This window comes from Netta rufina (assembly GCF_964035555.1).
Source record: "Netta rufina genome assembly, chromosome: 1".
Lineage (NCBI taxonomy): Eukaryota > Metazoa > Chordata > Aves > Anseriformes > Anatidae > Netta > Netta rufina.
Window position 1 is genome coordinate 118,760,010 of NC_140123.1, and position 22,009 is coordinate 118,782,018.

Genomic DNA, 22,009 nt, shown 5'->3' on the forward strand with positions numbered 1-22,009 from the left:
ATTCAATCTACAACTGGAGCAATCAGATTTTCTGAGGAGACAGCACTTTTCCAAGTGCCAGATCAGTTCCCACAGTTCTGCCTGTTTAAGGAAGCTGTGTCACCTCTTCTGAACCTGAAAAAGGGACTTTGTAGCATTGAGAAGACAAGGCCTAGCTGCAGGTATTTATCATCTGCCATTTTTTGACCTGTTCTGCCACAAAACGTCTATTTTCTGACGGTCTGTCTGCTAGTATGTAGAAAACGCAGAAATTGGGAAAGAACAGATGGTAGTAAATCTAACAGCAATTTAAAAATGGAAAAAATACAGAATTTCATAAAGCAGTAAAATATTTGTGTCAGTTTAAACTTAACCTCTACTGTTTGTCCACGTAAAAGTTCCGTACTACATGTAGGCACTTGGTTCAGGGCACAGCTGTGGTTTTGTCTTGAAGTCAACTCTGGACTCTCATCCTTGGGTAAATCATGCAGCACTTCTGGGTTCTGTATTGCTGTTTGTCTGCTGTTAAAACTAGTGCTGATAATATTTAACCTTGTTTATATTTTAGCCATATAGCATATCGCATACAGTCACATCCCCCAGCAAGGAGACTCAGCTGAGGCTAATTAAAGGCACTTATACCAGTGTCAGTATTCTGAAGGAAGGCAAAAATATAGATGAAAAAGGACATTTATGTAACTTTGTCTCCACTAACAGTTAAAAAGGTACATAGGTTAAATTTCATCCCTCTGAAAAAAAAAAAAAAAAAAAAACAACAAAGAATGGTACAAACCCACTGTTTTCATCTAATGGATGTAGCTGTGGTGTGTCACGGTCTGCTAGGCCTCTAGCAACAATAAATAACAATCCCTACCCCAGACGTGCTAGTGCTTACTGTATGGTTTGAAAATCTTTTATCTCTTATATTGAAAATCTCACGTGTAACTTAAGCATGAAGTATGAATGATTTTACGCTGAGTTGAAGGAAATGAAGAATTGATGGAAAAAAAAGCAAACTCTGCTAGGATGTGAATTATCTGGACAGAATTCCTAGAGTTTTCATAGACTTTCTGTAGGATTTTGCATAAATGACTTAGAGGCTCACAGGGCAAGTGCCTGGGTGTTATTTTTGTTGTCTCAGGGCCACGATGTCAGATCATCTGTCTCATCGTCTCTTAGTACTCTCAGACCTGGGAGCCAAGCTCTGAATAAGGCATTATTGGTGTTCTCAAAACACAGCAAGACTCCTAGAAGGAAGCAGTCATACGGTCTAAAATTTTGCCTAGACCTGTGCGGTGTTGGAAGTTGGACTTGATGATCCTTATGTGGGTCCCTTCTAACTCAGGATATGCTATGATTTAAGTAACCTGCAGTGCTGGCTGGTACAGCAGAAAATATTTTAAAACATTTCAGAAATCTGTTTGCCATGCTGTCCATTTGCAATGAAACAGGGGTAAAGCTGTCTGGCCTTTCTAGGTTGCTGTGAAAAATCAGGAAAAGTCCCACATTATTCACCTTACCTTTATAATTGTGACAAACCTGAAACTCAGGCCAAGTTCAGACCTGCTGACGGGACCAGGGCTTGTGGACTTTGTGGATTGCATGGAACAAACTGCAGAGGAGCTCCCAGGTGAGTGGGAGCTCCAAATGTGGGAGGACAGGCAAGACTACCACCCACATCTCTGTGCCACTGCTGTCCCTGCAGCTGGGGATGGTGCCTCACTTTTATTTAGCAAAGGAATGAAGAATCAAAGCCCCCAGGCACAGGGTGCTTCCTGACTGCTGTAATCTGTATCTCCTGTACTTCACATTCTAGTAGCTGGGTTGCTTTTTAAAGGTGATGTAAAAAACACAAAATAAGAAAACGTAACTTCCTAATGATGAGACATTAACAAAGCACCTTATTTAAACCACACATTCACTGTAACCCTTGGTTTGGTTAGATCTCTGATTGCACTGATAAGCCTTAATTGGGCTGATGAGCTTCATTTGAGGTCTCCACCCCACAGCCTTTAAGCTCAGCCTAGGTGGGCAGTTTCTGTTTGGGTTGTGTCTAGGAGTGCAGCTGATGTGGTCTTCTCTGGTGAATGAAGAATTTCTGCAATGTGGTCTTGCTGCTGACCTGGCCATTTTTAAATGCGTTTGGAGTTTTCCTGTTTATGGGTATGGGTGCTGCGCTTGGACATTTGGAATGGTGATGCTAAAAATATCCCTGATAACAGGGCAGCGGTTGAATGTCAGGCTTGTGCTGTATGTGTAGTTAAAACTTTGGAGAGAGAGGGTCATGCCTAGGAGAGAGCTATTTTACTTGCTAACTCTCTACTCTGTTTGAAGAAGAGAGATTATTCCTTGCTTGTATGATGCCATCTGAGGAGCATTGGTGTATGAAAGGCAGGTCTCGGGTGGGACCCGGGAGAAATGGGGATAAACCTGTTCATCACCCCTGTTTCACCTCCGCTTACATGCGTCATGTTTATCCTGAGTGCTCAAACTGCAAGCTAGTCTGAGTCAAGATAGTCTCTCCCTGTGTTTTTTTTTTTTTTTTTTCTCTTGTGCTTCCTAAATGAGTTTTGCGGGGAGAACAGGGCTTTGAGTCACAAATGTAAGGATAAATAACTGTGTTGGCTTAAATTTGCATGTACTGGTGAGATGACAAATTAGGTGTGTATGTATGCAAAGAGGTAAGGGTCTTCATGCCTAGTGGTTTTTTGTTGCTGCTGTTATAAAATATTAGCTTTTTATTGAAAAGAATTAAAGAATAAATAAAATAAACTGTCACTGATATTTTTAAATGTTTTTGGAGAGGTCAAAGCATTGTTTAAAATGTTCAGAATGATGCTTGAATGCCAGTAGTTCACCTTATTTCAAAACGAAAGGTTTACCAAAAACAAACACCCTAAATAATAAAAACCTGTTTTAAGGGTTCTGAACTCCTAAACTTGAGATGTTTACTATTACTTTTCTCTGTGCTTTTATCTTGCTTTCTGTCTCAATCTGGAATATGGAAACTTCTAGATTTATTTATTTATTTATTTATTTTTTATGGTGGGTAGAGGAGATGGGGAAGGAAGGATACCTAAACAAATGTTAGGTCTGTTAGAACTATGATTGCTCAAATTTTCTTTCAGCAAAGTCGGTAAGAAAAGCTTGAAGCTAACTGAAAAAAAAAATCAGTGAATCATTTTCTATAAATCCAAAGTGCATACTTATGTTTGGGTTAAAAAACAAAACACTTCTGAAAAAGCTATGCTATTTTCCTTCTGTTTCTATGTGACCTTGCATGAAGTTATGACTTTGCTTTTTAGGTGCTGTGTCTCTGAACTTCCTTTGCTCTGGCGTCTGTTCAGCTCATGCTCTAAGGGGTAGTGGCAGGCTAAGACGTGACCAGAGTGGACCTGCAGCTGTCCAAATGAAATGAAAGGTGAGCGTGAAGCAGGTATGAAATACACATGGCTGCGTGGCAGGATGAGGTTAGATCCTGAAGGCAGCTGTTCTGCTGGTATGAAGCACCTTCCCTTGGACCAGCTGACTGTGTGCTGGCTGATGGTGTAGCCCAGTGCCCTGTCAGCACAGCTTGAATAAAAGCACACCCCCCTTGGCCTTCACTTGCTGGCTGTTTGCACGGGCACTCCTCCCTCAGGCTGGCTGGTGCGGCACCTCGTCTGACACCCAGCTAGCCAGGGGCTGGTGCAGCATTTGCTGCACAAATCCAGCAGGCTAAATCCCTGTGACTTGAGTGGGTACAGAGCCAAGATGGAGAGTTACATGGCTATGTAATGATACTTTTCCTTCCCTTTCCTAAATGCCTAAGTGCATGGAAGGCAGCATGTTTGTTAATGCAGAAGAGTGCTTAGTCTAAGGGAGCGCTGCTCTGGGACAGGCCTGCTCTGTACGAGGTGGCTGTAACGCGGCAGGCTGAAGGGCTGAGCTGGCTGCTTGTGGTCAGGCATCGGAGAACCGAATTGTCCAGGGGCAGGTTTTCAGCTACCGTGAAATTTCACCGTGCCTGTGGAATGGGTTTCACCAGCTGAACATCTTCCTTTAAAACCCTGCGGTGTCTCTAGGCTAATGAATTTTAGCCGTGGGATAAGCTCTGTGCATGTCTGCAGATGATCTGTGTCTGTAACTCTTTCCATAAGAGTAGCTCGCAGTCAGGAAGCTGGTTGTGTTCCGGATCTGATGTGTTTGAATGTCCTCGGGTCTTTGCTGTCCCCTGCTATAAAAGATCCTCTCTGCACAAGCAAATAACCAGACCAAAAAAAAATAAATCAATTTCTGTAACATATGTTGGTCAGTTGAGCCAATTTTGCCCTGAAAAAGACAAATCTCCAGAAGGGACATGCTGCTTCTGATATATTCGGTTAGCAAGCAATAAAATGCTTTGTCTGGATTTATTTGAATCTGCAGTTTGAATTGCTTAGATTTTTTTTTTTTTTCCTCTGATGTTGCTCACAGCAAAAAACGTAGTTAATGGAGTCCTTTAAATGTTTTCAATATTTTTTCTGTTGGAAAGACTGATTTAAAAAAAAAAGAATCAAGCTAGGAATGTAGGATTGGAAGGAGCCTTCAGGTGCATGCTCTGTCCCCTGCCGTTGGAAGGAAAACATCATCCATTTTATAAACTGATCAAGATTTTATTGGCATATTAATTGAGGCTTTGTTTCCAGCAGCCCAGTGAGAAGGCTGATGTTTAGAAAGCTTATTTCCAGCGCAAATGTGTTTATGGGCAATTTATAATGATTTATTCTTGGTCTGGCATTGTCCCCTAGCTGAAATTACTTGTCTCTTCTTTTGTTATTTGCCATTTCTGTGTTTTTTTTGCAACTGCTGTACTTAGCAGCACTTCATAAATTGCCCTCTTAAGACAGTTTTACGCTCTGCTTCTGCTGAAAGAGGAGATGCTTGCTTTCCCCTCAGCTGCGCAGTCCTGCTGTTCCCTTTGTCAAATCCAGCCGTGCTGCAGCAGCAGGGTGAGCCGCACCAGCTCCTGACTGCACTCCTCCGATATAAGGGAGGTGGCCAGAATGTGGGATGGGGGTGAGCAGGACTGCCCTTCTGGTAGTAAGCTGCTGCAGTTAAAACACCCTGAAACTGCAGTCCCAGCCTTAATTTTGCTGGCTATCCAAGGAAAGATTTGGCGTTGCTTCCCACCCCTTTCATGCAGTAGGTTTTCTGTGCTGTGTTCATCCTAGAGCCCTTTTCCGTGCTGACTCCGGTTGAAATTCATCTGTCTTGAACTTGGTGAGCAGAGCTGCATGCAGCATTTCTGAGGCAGCCTTACCAGTGCCTTGTACAGTGCCACAAAACCCTACCCTCCCTCTCCTGGGAATGCATCAGCAAATTCATCTCACCATCACACTTGCCTCTGTCACAGAAGGTAAGCTTCCACTCTGGGCAGCACTGATGCATGAGGCATGACCTTTATTTCCCCTTACTGCTGTGGGGATCCTGTGAGTCAGAGCTCCTTGGAGCTTTTACAGCATTATCTGAAGCAGCAGAGTTAGTGCTGCGAGATTTGCTTTGCTGAAATCTGGGTGCTTCCAGAAAGCCCGGAGCTTAGGAAAACTCAAATAAAGGAGATGTGTAGTTAGCTACCCAGGGTAAAATCCTGGCATTACTTTCAGTGACTTGATAGAGTAAGGATTCAATAAAGATAATTTGTCCTTTAACACCACGTCTTGCTGACTCAATGAGGACCTTACCTTACCTGATGTCTAATAACTGCTCAACGTGATTCATCCTTAATTTAAGCATGAAAATAGGAAAACAGTGGGGAGAGGAAAGGAGTGGGAAGTAGGAAACTCCAAACCTCCAGAATGCTTTGTATCCAATTTAATTTCAGCCAAGCTGGTGTTTCACCTTGGTGAAAGAAGAAAGCTTAGCCACTCCATCCAGTATTGTGAGGAGCTAGGTGATGTGCGAAAATAAATTTGACCTGAAGAAACAAGAAAGGGGGTGCAGTCTCCTGCCATAAATAAGCAATTAAAAGCTATCCTCTTGCAGCAGTGGCAGCTGCCTAATTAGGTGCTAAAAATATCCCTGGCAGTCTGTGAAAAATACATGTTTGCGTGCTGGTGACATAACTGGTGCTTCACCCTTTGTAGAGGATGCAAGAAACCAAGGATTGATGTCTGTGCTAAGTAATGGCTGCTTCCTCTCGCTGTACAGGCTCCGCATCCACAGCTTCTGACTCATGCTGAGGCCCTGGATTTTCAACAGAGTGCCAGCTCCTTCTGCGCTCCTCCTTTTAAATTGCATTCTGACTTTGCAGAAGGCTTGCTTTCAGGGTAGCTTCTTTTTCTGGTGTTACTTTCTTGTTATTTAATCGGGAAGGGGTAAAGCGGGACTACAGATCAGCAGTTGTCTTGAAGCTTAATTGTATGGTACAGCCCCTGTACAATTTGTACAATCCAGAGCAGAGGACTTTTTGTCTTTGCCTCCGGTTGCCTATTAATGCCAGCAGCCCAGATTTGCCTTTCAAAAAGAGGAAAGAAAAAATAAGGTGTGGGGTGGGGTTGATGTGGGGACCCCAGTCAAAGCCAAGCCCCAGGCACCTTCATGTTTTGCTTTCTTTCTCCCTGGCAGCAAGTTGCTGGTATAGTTTTTTCTTCACAATCCAGCAGGTGGTGTTAGATGGCTATTTAATGACTAGCATGGGACTGAAAGAAGATCTCGCTGGTGATAGAGCTGAGAGGATGCAAGAAAAAAACACTTCTGCAGGGATGTTCAGTGGATCTGAAAGCTGGGATAGGCTATGGTATTAAGCATCTGCATTACATGATTTTAGCTCACTACTAGTGGAGGGAAGGGGAGCTTCATAGCTGTAGTATTCTGCCAGAAGTGAAACTCCTGTGACATCTATCATTCTTTTTCCACCAAGGGCTTAAGTGTATTTGACTCCAGTGGAACAGAATTAATATAACGGTAACCCTTCCTGAATGCTTTGAGGTTAGGGGTGTTTCCAAGTTATTTTTGCTTTTTTGATTAATTGTTTTTTCCTTGCATGCCCTGAAGAGGGAGGGTGATGCAACACAATTGCTCTGCAGTGCACTGCTGTGACAGGAGTATCTCCTAAAACACACTGTGCATATAAAGGCAATGTGTGGTGGAATGAATAAAATATGAGCTCAGCAGGCTATGCATAGTCCAGTCAGGCTAAAAGATGACACCGGTCTCTGACTGCTTTTCATTAGGAGGTGGGAGTAAGGTGTTAGATCTTGGTCACGTTCCTTGAAAACAACTGTCTGTCCATGCTGCTGCTGTGGACCTGTTATGGATGATAATACCCATGGAAACTGATAAGTGTGAGGTGATTAGCCCCTCTGGGTGGGGTACGACAACACATAAATAAGCCAGATAGATGTGTATATATACACACACAAGCTATCATTTAGTACTCAACAGGAAAGATCTTAGGTTTGTTATGAATATTTTGTAAACTGCTTAGGGCACAGCAGCTAGAAAGTAAGGAATTGTGGGGAAAGATAGACATTAAGGCATCCATTCTGTTACCATGCAAGTCAGTATTGTAACCTACCCTTTTAATACAGTTTTAAGTAGTCAGTTTTAACAACTCTGCTTCAAAAAGATTATGTAAGAGCTAGAAAAAAATAAGGAAACGGGAGCAAGTCCCTGCCTTTGACTGTGCTTGTTCTGTGTTAGAAGAGGGCTTATGTAGTTTGACCTCACCCTGGAAGAGGTGACAAGAGTAGGATATGGGCGAGTGCTATTAACGATGTGCTAAAGATGGGTAGGGAAAGGCTGTTTGCAATTTCTTGTAATGCAATTGGAGGCAGTGCCCCCAAAAGACTTTTTTTTTTTTTTTTTTAAAACCTGCTGGTTGATGAATAGAAGCATCTTTTCCTGGAGTGCGTAACGCAATTATGGAGCTTGTTTTAAATTTATTATATTTTGTGGAAGTTAGAATATAAATGGATCCAAAATAGTGAGAAGACCATTATTGGCTCTAAAATCCGCTTTATGAATGCGGGTTCTGTTAATATTCCACAAGAATGATTAGCTTATGTGCTCCCTTTTCAGTCTCTTACCAAGCTTCGTCTTTGCTGGCTGTTCTTGGTAGGTCTGCATTCTAGACCCCAGGGCTAGGTTCAAGTATGTTGTTCAGACTCAACATCAAACAGTGAACAGAATGACACGGAAAATCATCAGCAGAGCAGTCCTGACATGCCACTCAAGGGCATAATTTATGCAATCCCAGGAAATTTGTTTTATAAAGTGACAGCTTTTAGTGATGGGGTAATGTATTCTGCTTGGTAGACTTGTTCCTGAGCAGTCACTAAGAATAGCAAAGCATTAGGGTATACAGGAGTTCTGGGTAGAGGCACAGAAAATGAGACAATGGTGGAGCGATGTGATTAGTCTGCTATTAGACTGCAAGGCTCGTGTTTCTTGGGAAGCTTTTTGGCTTTTGGCTGGAGACATGGTTACTCTTCTGTAGTCCATGAGAAGTAGTGCATAAATACACATCCAGTAATGAGAATAACTTGTATTTTGATATTTTGTTTTATAGGTTCCAATAGCAGTTTATAAACTGCCAGTCACAAAGGGGGCTTTAACAATATCTGGTCTGGAAAGCTGAGCCATCCATAGGTATGACCAACCTTGGACAGGATGCTCGCTGGAAATCATGGCTGTGCTGGGCTACTCACGCCACAAATTGAGCGAACTTCCAGGCTTTGTTTGGCCTTGTTTTTTTTTTCATGTGCTTGATGATGACAGAGGAGGTGTCAGGATGTGGTGTCCTTTCTGGCCTACTTGCAGTATCCTTTAGAGTAGGGAGGGTTGTGTTCTTGCCCTCTGCATTGAATTGCCAGAGGGGATTTGCCTTCTGTAAGAAGGGCCAGATTTTCTTTTTGTTACTTTGCTCAAGAAACAGTAAAGAAAAAGAGCGTGTAAGGAAAGGCTTCTGGCTAGCACATCTCAAAGTCCGTGCTTGTTCCAAGTGGGACCTGATGTCTAGTAGTACCAGCTGATATCTCATGTATGTGCAATTCTGCATGGCAGATCTGATGTAAATGAACTGGCTGGGTATGTAGTACCCTGTGCTTGAGCATTTAAACTTTTTCCTTGGGCTTGCTTAGCTCTCTGTTACTCTTTAAAAATGGCTCCACTGCTTTTATCCCATCTGCTTCACGTCTGCAATTGCAATCCCTGGTAGAAATGGACTTTTTACTTTTGCTGTACTATAATAAAATAAAAAATAAGTGTCTGAAGAGAATTAATGTCAATTTAGTTGATCAGTTTCAGACACGGCTAGATGTATCCCCATCCTATGTGGGCTGAGAGGGAGCTGAGGCTTTCAGAATGGCCCTTGGTAGCCGAGGAGGTGCAAGTTCATAATAACTGTTGCTGTGGTAACAAATCAGCGCTGTCTCTGGACCGAGTTTTCACTGATAGGTGCTAACATTTAAAGTGATTGACCTGGACCGGGAGACATGATGGTGGCGCAGTTGCAAAATGGGATTAACCACTTGAAGTGCATTAAGCAAAGACATCTGGAACTTCCCCAGGTGGTTCTGTAGATCAGTGGAGGACAGTCTTTCAGGATGTTCAGATGTTCAGCAGTCTAAACAAAGTATGGTTGCATTGATGCAACAGTCCACGGGCTTTCTTTCCTTTGCTTTCTTATTGTCAATTTTGGTAAAAATAAATAAATAAAATAATAAAAAGAAAAAAATCCAAGGGCTGCTTTAAGAAATTGGTATGCTTCAGATGCATTCCAAATCCTCCTCTCCTTGCTAATAGCCACTAACAAGGCTGTTGGGAATCTATGCTGTTACTGTCCATGCTGAGGCAAGGTCTTCAAAACGTTCAGGACAGTTTCCACTAGCACTAAACTTGTACCAAAAGATTGCAAATGGGAGTATTGGGCAGGAATATAAACATCTTCTCTTCTCCCAGTTAAGCTTTTTACATACAAGTTGCTCTATATTTAGAAGCTATCTAGTAAGATTAAAAACATTTTTTATGTATAAATAATCCCTGTGGACTGAAAGAACATCATACATTATTCAAATGGCCCGTATGCTCTGTTAATTGTGTTTTAGTGTTTATTCTCAAAGAAATGTGAGTGGAACTCCACTGTAGTTATGTTTGATTTCACTATCTGGTGCTCATGCGCTGACTCCATACCCTGATATCATCTTTCTGGGATGAGGAAAGGTTTATTTCACCAAAGCATTTTTTTTTTTCTCTTAGTATTAAGCCATGTTTGTTCATATAGCAACTCTGGAGCTTGAGAAGCCTATTTTTTTCTAAAAGATTTCCTATTTTCAGAATAAACGAAGTCATGTATCCTGTTTCTATATGAAGCATCTCTTTTTTTGGTGATAGCTGTGGGTTTTATGGTTTATAAGCTCGGATTAAACACTTTCTAATAACCTTTCTTTTCAGGGCTGCACCATCCTTTTTCTGACACAAAGTATTTTTTTTGTCAATATAAAATGTGGTTGTTTCTTCTGGAATTTTTTATTATGTTTTAAGATAGTTATTCCTCTTGTACTGTGCCTGTAGTGTCACATTAATGCACCTTAAATGGCCTGGTGACTTGGGACAGGGCTTTCAGAAGTTCCAGATATGGCAATTGCTATATGATATTAGATGCTATTCTATTTTTATGCACTGTTGATCTTCAGTGAACTTGTGGTACCAGTGGCTTTTCCTTAAAGAATTGTACTCTGCTTTCTGTATTTCCTTATATGAGAAATGTTTTGAACTTAAACTCTGCTTCAATTTTTTTTTTAAAAGCAATTATTTTTCATAATGAAGCGATGTTCCTATCTGCTTCCAGTGATGAAAGAAACTGCTTGAGTACCAAAGGTGTGAAATAACTGCAATACCTCCTTAGCTGCCTAGTGCTTTGCTAACTAACTACTGGTGGAAGTTTGCAAAGAGTGGTGGTGTAAGCCTGCAGAACTCCCAAATGTACACTGCTAAAGAACACGCACTTTCTGAAGGTGCAGTTAGTCAGATTATGGTACCACGGTCCTAGTTCTTCAATTGGTTAGCTCCATATCTGAGGCAAATTCTGATCCAGAAAGATTAAGTGTGTGAGGATTACCTTTCCTGTGAGTCTGTGCTACAGTTGATCTGTTCTGCAAAACTTTCTGAACCTTGACCAGGTCAGGAAACTTGTTTGCTCATAATTTGCTTGTAGCCACCTTCAAAGCTAAAAGTTAGCTGATGGATCTTCGCCCTGTGCTCAACTGAATGAGGAGAAAAGAGCTAGTAACTTTTTTTTATTACCTATACTACAGGAAGCTGAAGTGTTTCCCTCTCCCTGCCTCCTATCTGTATTCTGGACCAAATGATGCGGCGTCATTCTAGAAACTGGTAAGTAAGCTAATGTGATAAGGAAGGTTATTCACCACTGTGATCATGTCCTTGTAGCAAGGATGTGTGAAGTTCAGTCTGAGACTTAGTTCTGGAGCTTTCCTTCAGTTCTGCCCTTAGGTCTGGAGCTATCTAGCAACATGCTAGAGAACTTAAAGCATGAAATGAAATTTGGGTGAATGGCAAAATACCTGATGAATTCAGGAAGGGGGAGCCAGCATTCACTTTGTCTTTCCTTGATATCCGGTACTCCTCCTTCCTCTCTCTTCTGCCCCTACCCTGGAAGAGAATATTGCTGAACAAGCAAAACTTGGAGCTGGCTACCTAGCTGCCTACTACTCCCCTGTCAAAGAGTCCACAGGGGTAAGGAGCCCACAAGGGTACCATGAGGATTACTATTTCCTGTAGTGAAAATTTCACAGGTGAACTTGGGTAAATAGCTTCCATTTCATGTAGCTGTTTTTTCAGCTCAGGTAGACTGGAATGAGGGAAACATCAACATGTACTGAGTATAGGATGAGCAGTTCTTAGTGTGTTTGCCTGTTCCTTTCTTGCCTAGGACACCACAAATACTGCCCTTGTTTTTGTCTGCTTTCACAGTAGCACTCTATAGTGTTGGAATTGGTGCTGGTCTTAGTGTGATTCACTATGTGGACACTCAAAGAAATGTAAATGACATCAGAAAAACGTACACATAGTGAAGACTGTAGGCTTGTATGCACAAGGAGCTAGCATTAACAATAATAAAACCATTCGAGCATAGTCCTGGCATATTCTCTTATGAAGAGGAACATGTTGACTGTCATATACCTGAGCTTGATCTAAAAGGGCCTGGAGTGCTTGGCTGAAAGCATTTTCATGGGGGGAATCCAGAGATCATAATCCTTCCTATTGCCGTTTCTTGTTTTGCGCCTCTGCCTGACTTGCTTTCATAATATGATTACTACGTGATGCTGGGAAAGGAAGGAAATGGAATACAGTGTTATAGTTGCAGCAGTTTGGAGATGGGCAACAAGCAAGTCACAGTCTATAGGATCAAAAGACGTTTTTGAAAAATTATAACAAAGTTTTTTTTTGAAGCTTTTCTGCACAAAAACCAATTCTAAATAAAACAAGTCATGATCTTGTTCTTAGTGATAAGATATCCACAGGCAAGGAACAGAAAGAAAAAGAACATCTCATCATCCCCGAAAACAAATGCATGGGAGAGGAAAAAAAGCTCACCCACTCAACCCTTTCACAAACAAATGTCTACACAGTGTGCCAAGACTGTTGCTTGAAGATCAAGACTAGTCTAGAAGGTAAACTGTATGGCAGACTGTTTCCTGCTGAAAAGATGGGCACATCTGCTAGATTATTTCAAAGACAAAAAGAACCAAACAAAAACAGCACCGCAACAAAAAGAAAATCCTTATGTCTTAGCTTCAAGTTGCCATCAGATGGCTGTTGTGCTCTAAGCTAGCCTACTGTGCTAACACAAGCTCTTGTTCCAGAGGATTGACTTTCACTTGGATACGAGGTAACTGGCCTTGCTTCAGATGGTAGGTTTGGATGAAAACCTGGTAAGTGATTTGCAAGCCAGTCAGGTCTTTATATGCCTCCATGCTGCCTTGAACCCCTTTAGAGAAACTGAATCAAGCAGAAGAGTCCCTAGAGATGGAGAACACTATGCCAGTGGTCTCTGTTCAGTCACTGGTTGGCCACAGAGAGGAATAGCTCAAGTGTGTCAAAGACTCCAGCTGATAAAAATGAGGACTGCACGGGGGGACGTTGAAGATCTGATGTTCCTGGTTCAAGTGTCTCCCCTATCTGAGCACACGAACAGTTTGGGATTGACGTTATAAATTAGCATGGCAAACACGATGTCTCCTGTCTTTGCTTGCACCACAAATGCTGCCCTTGCTGACTTTCTTTTTGTGTTTCACTGGGAGGATTGCCTTATCTGTAGCTTTTACATTCCTGTAGCTAATCTCAGACAAGTGGATGTCTGTGCCATTCATGTCACTGGTCTAATGACCTGCCTAGGGTCAGGCTGCTGCCCAGAGCCATTTTAATCTGCCTTCGGAGGATGTTAATTTGTTTCATAAAAAGGAGGGGATTAAAATAAGGGATAAGAGACTAACATCATGAAAAATACTTAGAAGAACCTGGTAGCCACACAACAGGCAAAGACTTGGACCTGTTTTCTCATCAGAGGTCATCTGACATCTATCTACACTTACCTCTGAGAGATGGTAGGGAGGGTAAACTTTAATAGGCGTTGTTTTGGGACTTCAGCATTGCTAAGCAACAACATTTCAGTTCTTTTCAACCATATCTTTGCACTTGAAAGGTGGCAAATAGGATTTTTTCCAAGTTGAAGCGACTTGCCTGGGGTCATTCTGTCTGTCAACATCAGAGATAAGGGCAGGGCCCAGGGACTGGAGCTCCCTGGCCAGCTCTTGATCCCTGCGCTGGAAACTGGTGGTGCAAACCTCTGCTCTAGAGCGTGTGTGTAGGTTATGGAGCAACTGACATTGATGTTCAGTGTCTTATGTAGATTTCTAGGACAAGATGTGATGTTTTATTTATAGGCATTACTTAGCAGGAGTGGTAGTAGGTTTTTTGTTAACCACGCCTGTCGAGGATATGGTATGCAGGTTGAATAAAACAGTGTTTTCTCTCTTCCCCCTTTGCTCCGACTATGTTATTCCTTTTCCTTTAAGGTGCAAGATTGAAAATGCAAATGCTCTCTGAGAGTTTCTATGACTTTGTTGCATTATCTGTGCAGCTCCTGGTTTCAGGGGACCTTCATACAGACAAAATTGATCAACAGCAGGAGGAAGAAAATAGCCGTTGCCAAGGCAACTAGTGATGACTCATCCTGGGTAGCAAGCAGCAAAAGCTGTGAGGCTGCAGTAATTTTCCAGATGCTTAATCCAGCTCTGGCTTCTTTATTTCTCCCCCTGACAGCCAGCAATCCGCCTCTGCCTTTCTTTGCTCGGAGACCCACGCAGCCCGCAGCCGTACGTGATGCAGAGAGCAGTCCTTCGTGGTGCTTACCCAGGATGGTGTCACAGAAATGCGTCTGAGTAATGCAGATGAGCTGCTGAACGGATTGAACTGTAGCCCCCGAAGGTAGTAAAAATAGAACAGTAAACTGCCTGGCTATAAAAATACCCCGGTGTGTTGTTGGCTCCCCTCAATTCGTATCTGAACAACTAGTGTTGCATACACTGTACCTTCAGCGATGTTATTACTAAATCAGTTCATCTTGTTCCTTCTCAGTAATTAGGCTGTGCAGCTATTTGCCTGTGCTGCATACACAGTGTGCTAAAAGGAAAAATGTGAACAGCATTCACCACATGCATTGCCATGAGCTAGCTTCTCTTTTTTTATGACCTACTATTTTTGCGTATAAGAACGAATTTGATGAAATAGAACAGGTTAAGAGGCTTATCCAGGAAAAGGGCAGTGAAAGGAGCAGCACCTTCTATGTCACTCTGGGGTTGCCTACTTTGCAGTTTTTCTGCAATGACTGCATTGTAATACAGGCATCACCCCATTTGGGGCACTGTTAGAAATGTCTGTCTAGTTATTTACCAGCTCTGGTGACAATACAGAGTTCGTGACTGTGGTGTGATGCTGCAAAACCCAAAAGTAACTAGATAAAGCTAGCTACAATTTACAAGAGGAAGGCACATGTTTTCCCTCTTGAGAGGGAGGAACAATTAGAGTAGAGTGAGAGTAGAATTTAGTCTCCCTGTTCAGGTGCATCCATTATCCAGCTGTGGGGGATGTTAACCTGCTCTGCAGCATAGGGAAAAGTAAAAGGGGCAAAACAGTGACAGGAGAGCCATGGAGTTGCTTTGGGAGGGGGAAGATTATTGTCTTGGAATTTCCTGTGCTTTTTGGCTAAGCTACTCCTTGTGCCTGTTTCACTTTGGTAAGGCAGAGATGATCCTGACCTCCTGTCTCAGTTTTTACAGTCACCTTCTCTGTGTGAGCATATTTTACAAAATTTGTATAAAAGCAGACTTCTCTTGATATACACACACACACACGCTACAAAAAAGAAAAAGCTGATCAGAGCTGTAAGGCTGGAGAGCATAAGGAAGAACAGTGGTGCCAAGGAACGAAATGCCCTTGCACCGATGCCCAGGTGAACTGTGCTGATGGTACTGATGCTGCCAGCTGCTGTTCCGTGCAGTCCCTGGAATGCAAGTGGCTTCTGTTGGTGAATAAAGTGAGACCATCAGCTTCTTCTCCTGTAACGCAGAACCTTGCATGCAAATCCCCTTAAAAGTTTGGGCAGGGTATGCTGTTGAAGCAAGGCTGCTGCATTGCTGATGGGCTCTGCAGCATGATGTTGCTGGCTGACAGCCAACTCCTCATAAAGCCACCAAGTGTGTGGGCATGAGGAACCTGTATGTGTTATTTTCCGCTTTTTGTCTTGGTCAAATCATCCACTGATAGCCACGTATGTGGTATTGCATGAACACGTGTTGTCTTGAATCTTTGTCTACCATCAGTGAGTGGAATGTGTAAACACTTACTGAATGTCCGGTGACTGCTTTTCAGGGGAACTGTGGTGGTTTTTTTAAGGGCAACAGCAGAGGCTCATGATTTTACTGTGAGATCCTGAGCTGCTTCGTCGTATGCAGCATTTCCAAACTGTGGCAAGTTTTGTATGTTCAAAGGGCATAGTGCTGTGCAATTGCTGTCTGACACTGCAACCTCACCAGTGGCTTGGGACATTAACCCTCCTTCACTTTGTAGCTTTACATAAGAATTAATGTTACTATTGAACAGGTTGATATATGTAGAGAATTTTGCTAAAAGCTCTGTTTTCCAGAGGCACAGGGTTTCAGCTATATAACAAAATGAAAGCTGGGTCTGAGATTTATTCATTCATCCTCGCTGAAAAAAACACAGGAATCATTTCCTAGCAGGATAGTATACATGTATAAAGATAAAAATGCTGTTACCCAAGCAATCTGTGATTTCAGCAGCAGTTACTGTAGGCCTGCATTGTTGTGCTAGTTTTGGTGCTAGATATTTACTCTGTAATAAAAGTTCTGCAGTCCTAGCAAACTGCTTGAGTGAAGTCATCAAATATCATCAAATGCATTGAGCTCATATATATTTCATGGGTCCTAGAAAAGATGCTGGCCTCTCCCATCTCTTTGGAAAAGCAAAAATAGTAGTTTAAACCCACCTCTCTAATGCTATAATATTCCCTTTTATTAATAAGGAGGTATTGACTTGCTAATGCATTTTGTGATCAAATAGATTTTTAGATAGGTTGTCCAGAACCTGGTGGAAATGCATCTCCAACACTGACTGTAAGTAACAGTATTTGTAATTAGTTGCATGCTAATTGCATGGCTAGTTTGCTTGCAGAAGGCACGTTCCGGACAGGAGCTGGCTAATGCCACTGTATCCAGTGAAGGTCTCAAAGGACTCCTCGGCTTGTGGAATGATTTAAAGGGATAAGAATCTGACTCCTTGTCAAAGTCACGCTGTATTTAGAGTTGTCTTTTGGAAGAGAGCATTATTAATAAATGTGGCTGGATAAAATCTTTAATTGGGGCAGCTTTGGAGTTCTTGAAGTTGTTGCACAAATTATATTCTGTTAGCCTTGCCTTCTATCAAGTATGTAAAAGTGCATTTTCAGTATTCCCCTCTGTGTTTTTTTGTTTGTTTGTTTGTTTGTTTTCTGAAAGTCTTCTTGTACTCAAAGATGCACTCTTCTGAGTTCACTTGCTGGGGATCCTATACCATGGGAGTCCTATGATGTAGGAATTGTAGTTCCTATCTGCTTTTGAAAATTATTCAGTACAGAGCAGTGACCAGAGGGGGTCACTGCTGATGCCCACAACGACATCTCCTCTCCTCTGTAGCCCATGCTGTAGAAGAAATAAGCCACCCAGCCTTGCATGTGAGCAAACAGTCCTACCTGCTTGTCAAAATCAGCCCTGCATCACTGCTTCCCAACTCATTAACTGCAAACTGCAATTGCTAGGCTTTCAGTGTATTGCAGAAACAAATGAAAATAGATTAAAAGTCAAGAGAGGTGAGAAGAAAGTGTGTTTGGTGGAGATGCCCTGAATGGTGCTGTTCAGCGTGTGTATGACGGCTGAGCCAGCTGGCAGCCTGGAGGCTGCTGGAGCAGGAGCACCATCCATCACTGCTGTTAGCTAAGGAGACATCCCCCAGAGCTGGTCATCTCTGCAGCGAAAAGGAGCTGGCACTGCATCTTTCCAAAAGGGAGCGAAACCAGTAGCTGCCCTTGACTTCGCCAAGCTCCAGACTCATTTATCTCTATGCAAATGCTATATAGATAGGCCTTATTTTTGCTTATCTTAAACTAACATAAAGCAAAATGTCTTTTTCAGGAAGGAACTGCTCAGCTCATGGCAATGGATTGAACTAAATCCCAGGTTCTAAATGCTGAGCATAGCTTTTTGTTTGGATTTTGAAACTGCCTGTTCTTATAATGTGCTCTCTAAATCCCTCCGATCCAAACTATTGTTTATAGAAAATAGGGATCTTATGTCCTTGGAACATGCAGCCCTGGGGAGATTTAAAATCCAGGTATATCTCATTTCATGCTGCCCTGACATCAGTCAGTGTGTGGCACCTCTCTGTGGAAATTCCCAAGCAGAAGCCAGTTGCTCCTAATTTTGTTCTGGCATTTGGATGGCTGTCCTTTAAAAACAGTATCATAGACTGTTGAAGAGAGAAGTGCAAGTCATACAGAGTATCATAGAACAGCTTGTATTGGAAGGGACTTTCAGGACCACCCAGTCCCACCCCCCTGCCATGGGCAGGGACACCTCCCACCAGCCCAGGCTGCCCAAAGCCCCATCCAGCCTGGCCTTGAGCACCTCCAGGGGTGGGGCATCCACAGCTTCTCTGGGCAGCCTGTGCCAGGGCCTCACTGCCCTCTGAGTGAAGAATTTCCTCCTAACATCTAATCTAAATCTCCCCTGTTTTAGGTTAAAATCGTTCCCCCTTGTCCTGTCATTGTCTGCCCAAGCAAAAAGTTGCTCTCCATCCATTTTATAAGCCCCCTTTAAGTACTGAAAAGCTGCAATAAGGTCACCCCAGAGCCTTCTCTTCTCCAGGGTGAACATCCCCAGCTCTTTCAACCTGTCTTCATAGGAGAGGTATTCCAGCTCTCTGATCATCTTCTCCAGACCTGCTTTTTTCTTGTGCTCCCAAGTCCTTCACCTCAAAGCTGCTCTCAGTGAGTTCTCCACCGCTCTGTGCTCATGTTTGGGATTGCCCTGACCCAGGTGCAGCACCTTGCACTTGGCCTTGTTGAACCTCGTTATCTTCATGTGGGCCCACTTCTCAAACTTGTCCAGGTACGATAGTCATCTCACTAAAGACATTTACAAACGGACTTGTTCGGCTTCATTTTTCTCCATTTTCCTGGTAGTATGGTATATTACTTTGTCAGTTTTGCAGATGAAGCAGTCGAATCACTGTTTTCTGAAACCTTAAAAGCTGTAGATGCTCAGAGTGTTTGGGACCTCCTCTATAGGTGTACGCTAGCTGGCATGGCAAGCTCCTAGTGGAAATGGCTGCGGCATTACCCCTGAACAGCAAGGTAACTTCAGCACAGTGCCATGAAGTTATGTTCCAACTGTGAGCTATTTTATAAGGATGATGAGAGAGAAGGTAGATCCAGCCTTGCTGGATGAAGGCAGAGGAAGTCCAAGTTATGTTGCATTCTAGGTCCTTTATTTGTGGGACTTACTTTCCTGTTTCATGCTCTTTCACAGTTGCCTACCTGTTAGTTTATCTTTATTGGAGTTGTGGAAGAAGGTGCTTGTAGTCTTGGTCCTGTAACGCTAGTTGCTGAAGTCTTTAGGAAAAAGTAATGCTGTGGATCACTTCTATTTGTACTCTAAATTAGTTTTATTTTTATGGAAGTGAGGCAGAGCATAATACTTAGACTTCTGGCCTGTCTGCACTCTACGCAGGATAGCCCTCTGTCTCATGCAGCATGTGCAGTTCAGTGTAGGACCACTCAGGGTGTTTTCCTACCATGTTACAAAGTTAGTTCTATTTATCTTTTCGTGGTGTGTCCCAAATATCTGTGTCACTCCAGGGTACTGATTCAAAATTGAGTGCCATCTCCTATCTTCTGTGTCTAGCCTTTAAGGTGTGGTGAGATTTCTCTGCAGATCTCTCTCTGAAGTTTGGGCCAAGCCTGCTCTGCTTAGATAAGAACTATCAGTGGTGACTGCAGTTGTCTCTAACACTGGGCAAAGTTATCTTTAGCTGTCTTCCTGTGCTGGCTACTCACACGTTTTCTCCATGAGCACTACAGAATTTCCTCTGCTCAGCAGGGTGTCAGCTCTGAAGCTTAATTAGTGCTGGTGTGGTTAGGTGGTTTGCTGCTCAGCACAGGTTTAAAATAAAGTCGGTGAAGAAGCTTCATGGAGGTTGCTGCTTTTGTTCATGTTTTCCCTTCATTATTACTGCATTTGTGTCAGTGACCGCTTTAGCCTTGCAAGCAAGAACCCTTAAAACCTGTCCTGGCCATCTCTTGTACGATGCAAGAGGTGACTGGGATGTCCTGTCGTTGGAGGGAGGTTGGGAGAAGACCAGGGTATTGTAGTAACAACCCTTTCTAATCCTCTTAATCTAAATTGCTTTGAAATGAATCACCTATGTATATAGTCAGCTCTGGTGCACTGTATAACTACACCGTGCCATATACTTGTCACTCATTGGTTTGAGGCTTCTGCCCTCAAAGAGGGTACCTGGCACCCTCTACCGCTATATTTTCCACTGTACGTTTTTATTTTAAGCAGTACGTACGTTTCCCAGACTGACAACCACTGCATTGGGATTCCTGAGAGCATCACTAGAGACAAAGAACCCTCCCTCACCCCCATAAAAAAAAACAATTTCTGATTTTTTTCCACCACCTTTTTTTCTAATGTGCGTTCTAAAATCATTGAATCTAAACACCTTAAGAAAAAATGGTAGAGGTAAAAATAAACCCTGAAAAGTAGGTTTGCACTTGGCAGCCTACATCTAATAAGAGGGATGAATATTTGTAAAGCTATTCTGTTAATGAAGTAGTATTGTGGAAGTGTACCACAGTGTTCTCCTGCGAAATACTTCAGGCCTTGAGCACAGGGGCTTAAACCAGGGACATTTTAACTTAATCCTCCGTGGTAGCTGATTACAAAATGTTGGTCGCTTTTAAAGTGATAATCTCTTTACTCCTGCATCTGTTGTAATTACGGAAAATCATGCACAGAGGGTACTAACCAGTGTTTCCTCACTTGCCAAGTAGAACTGGTGTGCCCAGGACATGAGCATGCATGAACTCAACAAACTCTCTGCAGGGTAGGTTGGAGAAAAGCACAAGTTGGTACCTGTAGAGATAACACTCAGAGATGCAGAATGATCCGTTGCCCACACATGGTAGTGGACGTGGGCGAGGAGGAAAGCCCGTACAGTTACCTCCTTGAGAGGATCACAACCAAGACTCCTCTAAGGGTTTCCATGAGGCAGGAAAAGTACTTTTCCCCAGGACCTCTTGCTTTGTGGCTCCTGCTGTTCCTGCCTCTCTGCACAGGGAGGTTTGCCCACCTAGCTTTTGCGTTGGGCTTTCTCTGCTACTCTGGTGGCTCCATGTGCTCCCCAGGAGGGCTTCAGGCAGTCGGGTGCTCCTGCTCCCAAACCAGTGGGCACCTCCAGCCTTCCCTTCCCTTTATACAAGCAAGAAACAGCTGTAGTGATCAAAGACAAAGTGGAAGTCTCAGAGGTGTGTGAATGGCTGCTGAAGCATTTTAACCAGTCTCTGGTTCAGCCCCTCAGTTTCATCTGTCAGGCTTGTCTGCTCTATCCTAAAAGAGTAAGTAAGACCTCGCTGCCGCTATCCCTCCCCTTCTTAAAGGTGCCTTTAATTATGAGCTGCCACAGCTCATGAGTCTGGCAGATGTCATCAAGGGCAGATAGTTTCTGAACACGGACCACCTAATCACATCTTCACTGCTAACAAAGCAAAGGGAACAGTCAACTCGTATCTCTTCTGGTGGTTTAAAAACTAATTAGTCTGTCTCTTGAATGAAAACCAAATGATTTCACTCAGGGAGCAAAATGTTCAAGGACAATCCTTAATAAACAGATCTCACAGGCCAGCTGGAAATGCAAATTGTCAATTCCCCTACAGTGTCCTGGAGCCCACGTGTATTTTCACACGTTGGTGTGGTAGCAGTGTTATCAGACAGAAGTTGTCCAGCAATTTTCCCTCAAACCTGAAGGTGAAATCTGCTTTCTGAGTGGTTTGAAAACAAACAATTGGAAAAAAAAAAAAAGAACACCTACTTTTGCCCTCAAATCTTTTATTGCAAAGCAGAGGAGCAAAAGGGGGTCAGAACCCAAAAAAAACAGGACAGAGACTTGTGTCAGAAGCTGATGGAATTTATTCTTTATATGTATTTTGATGTGTTACTACTTTTACTACAGATGTAGGGTTTGGATTGCTTTCTAGTGTGGCAGATTTAGTGTAGATCTTCAGAAAAAATGTTTGATGTTGGAGATGTTTTAGAACTGATCAGACTAGCATCTGTAAGGAAATATCAGGGTAAACTTTGTTTTGTTTCAGAGCAAAAAGATGGACTTCATTAACTGAGGGGCTCTTTCAGCTCTGTTCTTCCACTATGCT